This window comes from Sinocyclocheilus grahami, unplaced genomic scaffold (assembly GCF_001515645.1).
Source record: "Sinocyclocheilus grahami isolate Dianchi unplaced genomic scaffold, SAMN03320097.WGS_v1.1 scaffold140.1, whole genome shotgun sequence".
Lineage (NCBI taxonomy): Eukaryota > Metazoa > Chordata > Actinopteri > Cypriniformes > Cyprinidae > Sinocyclocheilus > Sinocyclocheilus grahami.
In genome coordinates, this window is record NW_015505319.1 from 1,220,207 (window position 1) to 1,225,685 (window position 5,479).

Consider the following 5,479-nt stretch of genomic DNA (forward strand, 5'->3'; position numbering starts at 1 on the left):
CACACACACACACACACACACAGAGAGAAACAGAGTGAGATGTTGTATTATTCATAAAAGGCACAAAGATTAAGGTTGGGTCAGCCGAGTATCATTTCAATGAGCAGAATTAAGAAGCATGAACAAAAGCAAAAATGCCACATGCTATTTTCCCATCACACACACACACAAATCTACTTTTATCAAGCTTTCACACACCACACGGCCTCTAGAGAGATCCTCTGAATACAGAATAGAGAGCCGAGCGGATGCTGGCATTGTCTCTGCGATTATTTTGAATCTTACTCTGTTTTCACAAATGGATACTAGTGCAGGCCAGAGTGAACGTGAGCGGCTTTGATGCTGCTGTCAACAGTCCGTCTTTGTTCCTGCATCCTGCCGCTCTGAAGTGACGATTCCCTGAATTCGCTGCACTTGGTTCTGAAGTCCAGAAAACATTGTGATGTTCGTAGTGTAGACAGCAGTTGCCATGGTTACAGAAACTCACTCTGTATCCTTGAGCCTTTTACAGTTTTCATGCAGCACTGCAAAAGTATCATTTTCTCAGTGTTGTTCTGTACAAGTATCTGTACAAACGTGCCTAAAATAAGGTCCGTTTACCCAAGAAGCAAATGTGCATGGGTGTATAAAATATGTTTTCAAAGAATATACAGTATATTGAATTAAAATTGATCTGATAGATTTTTTATGACTTTTCTAGGTATTATAAGAGAGAGTCTGCAAACCAAGTCCTGATCATCTCTACAGAATCATCTCTCTGGTCATGTTGGACATTCCTGATGACTACAAACTGGAGCAGTAATAGATCAGTTTCCGTCAAGTTTATAACACTACAAATATGTGCAAATGTAATTCCACGATATCTGCTCTCTGTCACTAATTGCATTGGCTTTGTTTTAAATGGCTGACAAGCAGATCAGGTGAGTTTTATTTAGAGAGAAATGGCTAATATACTCACTGTAGAGTAAAACTATAGTTGATGCATTAGACCAGAAATATCAATTTCACAAATACACAAAAGCAAGATAGTATTATATCTGATTGAATCAGATGTGTTCTTAGTCAGATTTCTAACTTTAAGCAGGTTACTAATTAAGATTCTCATTTCTTGAACATGAGATTTGTGAGATTTAAGGCCTCCAAATTATTAACATGTTCAAAATCTTGCTTAAAGGGGTCATATGATGCTGCTAAAAAGAACATTATTTTGTGTATTTGGTGTAATGTAATGTGTTTATGCGGTTTAAGGTTCAAAAACACATTATTTTCCACATACTGTACATTATTGTTTCTCCTCTGCTCCACCTTTCTGAAATGCGTCGATTTTTACAAAACTCATCGGTCTGAAAAAGTGAGGTGTGCTCTGATTGGCCAGCTATCCAGTGCGTTGTGATTGGCCGAATACCTCAAGCGCGTGACGGAAATGGTACATCCCTTACCATATTGTGATGCCTGCGGCAACCACATGTGACGACCCCGGGCTGGACTCCACTTCGTCCACGGTGAAAGCCGATCCGGCGACCCACAGCGCAAAGTTGAAGTATTTCCTCAGCAACCAGCACGGATCAGCTCCAGGCATGACGAAGCAGATATCGTCCTCTTTTGGAAGACCAAACAAAGTAGTTTTGCTTTCACAACGAAGCAGACAGCGCCTTCACGACTTGGCAACAACAATACTACAGCGATAATAAAAGTTACGCCTTCTTTCTTTGCGTGAACATTTGGGCGGTGTTATGCAAATCTTCCCACATAGTGATGTAGACATGTGGGGGCGTGTTAGAACGAGCCGTTTTAGGTAGGCGTGGCTGACTCTTAACTTTTATAAAGAATATCTCTTTGGATTTGAGAATTTAGTCTTTGCAACTTTACAGATCTAATTTATGCACCAAGAGCTTGTAACACTCCAAAGAGAAAGGAAAAATTTTAATTGCGTCATATGACCCCTTTAAGAAACAGTTGTACACAATCTACTACATGCCTTCTGTCACCTGATTGATAGGTTATACTTTTTAGCAAGTAAAAGTCCTAACTGAACAGTATAATTGTACAAACGTCCACCTTCAGGTCATGGTTCACATGTCTTTTTTCTGTGAAATCTTTGCTGATTTTTAAAAAGTAATCTTAAGTATAACTTTTATGTTGATAGTAAAGATGAACACTTGCGGGACTGATGCATGCAACAAACATTTACTTGTTTATGCATCTTTTAGAAAATCATGTTAAAATATGAGTGTCAAATATCAGGTTTTGAGGATTCTTTATTTGTTCATCTCTCAATCATCACTGTATTGCATTGCGTTATATGTTTTGCCCCACAATAAAACCACAGAGCTCTGATAATAAAATTAAGCATTTAAATACTATCTTATTAAGACATTAGGACATATAGAGTGAAAGTAGTTGTTTTGTGTAAGTAGTTGGCTATACTGATATAAAGATCTCACTGATTTACATGACCAGTTATCAGAATTTCATCTTACTTTTCGGCCGTATAAATATCAGCATCTGCATTTTTTTCTCAGTTTGGGCCTCAACATGCACCAGTGTAGCTGTTTTAATTAGTTTGATTAATAGAAAGTAACTTATCGCTTATGTAGTTTTTTTGCACAGTGCTTTTACAAATAAAGTGAACTTCTCTTTTTAGATTGCATGGTTTTTTACACTAGAATAATCTGTAATGTTATTTCAGCCTGCCAGCTAAACTCATCAATGGAGGCATTGCTGGATTGATTGGAGTCACTTGGGTGTTTCCAGTTGATCTGGCAAAAACACACATCCAAAACCAGCAAAACGGATCTCGTATCTACACTAGCATGTATGTTTCATGCTTTTTTAAATTGTCTGAGCAAAGGAATGCCTGTGCTTGTGTACATGTATATATGGGTGTGGATGTGTTTCACTCACAGGTCTGATTGTCTGATAAAAACCTTCCAATCAGAGGGATTCTGTGGGATGTACAGAGGTGATGTACTGTTTCACAATGTGTATAGATCATATGGAATTGTTCATGCTTGGAACTCCTTTATATCCGCCTTTCATTCTGATATCCCTCCTTTACACTTTCTAGGAGCTGCTGTTAATCTGACTCTGGTAACTCCAGAAAAGGCCATCAAACTGGCTGCCAATGATTTCTTCAGACACAAGCTCTCAGAGGATGGGTGAGAATAAAAACAGCCTCAACTTCTTACTTAAGTACATAGGGGGAAACAACAAACAGAGCTTTATTTTGACTTAATTCTCTTACTTAAATACTTACAATTGAATTCTGCACTGTTAAAGAAATTGAGAGACATGACATTGAATTTAAATGCATTTTCAGTTTAATTCTGAATTGCAACCCTGATTTACACTATATATATATATATATATATATATATATATATATATATATATATATATATATATATATATATATACACACACACACACACACACACAATGGATGTCAAAAGTTTGGAATAATTAAGAAATAAGTTTTATGCTACATTTATATGATCAAAAATACAGTACAAACAGTAAAATTGTGAAATATTTTTACAATTTAAAATAATGCTTTTCTATTTGAATATATTTTAAAATGTAATTTATCCCTGTGATTAAAAGCTGAATTTTCAGCATTACTCCAGTCTTCAGTGTCACATGATCCTTCAGAAATCGTTCTAGTATGCTGACTGGAAGACCTCAGGCAGTACGGGTCGGCAGAAACACATCCAGCACCATCACACTGAACACTGGGGCCCCCCAAGGATGTGTGCTGAGCCCCCTCCTCTTCACTCTGCTGACCCACGACTGCACACCGTCACACAACTCCAACCTTCTTATCAAGTTTGCGGATGACACGACTGTAGTGGGTCTCATTATATTTATGTTATCTGTATGCACCAAGGATCTGAGAGTAACGCAATTTCAATTCTCTGTGTGTATGTGCTGTACATGTGGAAGAATTGACAATAAAGCAGACTTGACTTGACTTGACTTGATTTGGTTCCCAAGATTCCAAACTTTTGACAGCCAGTGTATATATAAATAACTTAATATTCTTGTCTACTAAAAATGCAATTGAACATTTCCACTGTCATTGCCTATATATATAAACTGACAATTTACCCCATATACAGTATATATATATTATATATATATATACGAAGAATTCCTTCGTTTGAAATAAGAAAGTAAAACATCCGTCTTCCACAACATAATTGCATTTATTTAAAATGTGTTATTTAGTTATGTGTTATTTAAAGGACATTTCACCTAAATTTAATGAACAACAAAGAGTTCAAAAACGTATCAATACAAAATACATGGTTTGGCCAACAGAAATTGTAATTATAAACATAACTTGCAACAACCTAACAATTATGGAATTACCCTTTTGTCCAATCAAAGTTCAACCTTTCGGAATAAGTCTTCATTATATAGTTTTAGTGATTCATATTCATGAAAATGAATAAATTTGCTCATTTGCAGTGAATGTACTCAGTAGTGGGATGTAACGGAGGTCTTATAACGTATAACTTATTTAACAGTTGCACTGATTTAGAAAGAGCAATGCTCATTTTTTTCATTTATTCCTTTTTTTGCTCTGGGCATAAAGTTGGATTCTTCTTTTTTAAATGAATGAATCCGTAGAGCCACTGGAGTTTTGAAAACAGAGCTGATCTGATAAAAGCCATCCATAAGCTTCTGCATTATGGATAGATATTGCTGTATAACTCAGTACACCTTGAATACCTGGAGCTGGTGCCGGTACCTGCCAAGTTAGTCTCTCTCTGTGCTGTACTCATAGGACCCACATTTCTCACACAATTTAGCTTATTTTTCTGAAAATAATGAGTTTCTTAAAGTAATGTTCTGGCTTAAGTACAGCTAAGAACGAACATAGTGCAACCAAAATGCAAATTTGTCTTTGCAAAACCATTTTGTTTTCTTTCTTCCATGAAACACAAAATCAGATGTTGGGCAGAATGTTCAAACGTGTGTTTTCCAGATGTATCAAATCTAATAAGAAATAATAGTAAAATAATGTTTTTGAAAGAAGACTTTTATGCCCACCAAGGATGCATTTATTTGATCAAAAATACAATAAAAACAGCAATATTGTGATATATTATTACAATTTAAAATAGCTGGTTCCCATTGTAATATATTTTAAAATGTAATTTATTTCTGTGATCAAAGTTGAATTTTTAGCATCATTCCTCCAGTCTTCAGTGTCACATGATCCTTCAGAAATCATTCTAATATGCTGATTTGCTGCTCAAGAAACATTTCTTATTATTATATGTTGAAAACAGTTGAGCTGCATAATATTTTTATGGAAACCGTGATACATAATTTTTTAGGATTTATTTGATGAACACAAAGAGCAAACACAGCATTTATTTCTAATATAATTTTTTTTGCAAAAATGTAAAAGTCTTTACTGTCACTTTTGATCAATTTAATGCATCCTTGCTGGAAAATAAAGAATATATAT

At 35.4% G+C, this 5,479-nt stretch overlaps 1 pseudogene; it reads left to right on the plus strand.

Annotated features, from left to right (window-relative positions):
* The first annotated feature begins 737 nt into the window (after window positions 1–737).
* LOC107591319 (mitochondrial glutamate carrier 1-like) overlaps window positions 738–5,479 on the plus strand; it is an 8,635-nt pseudogene continuing 3,893 nt past the window's right edge.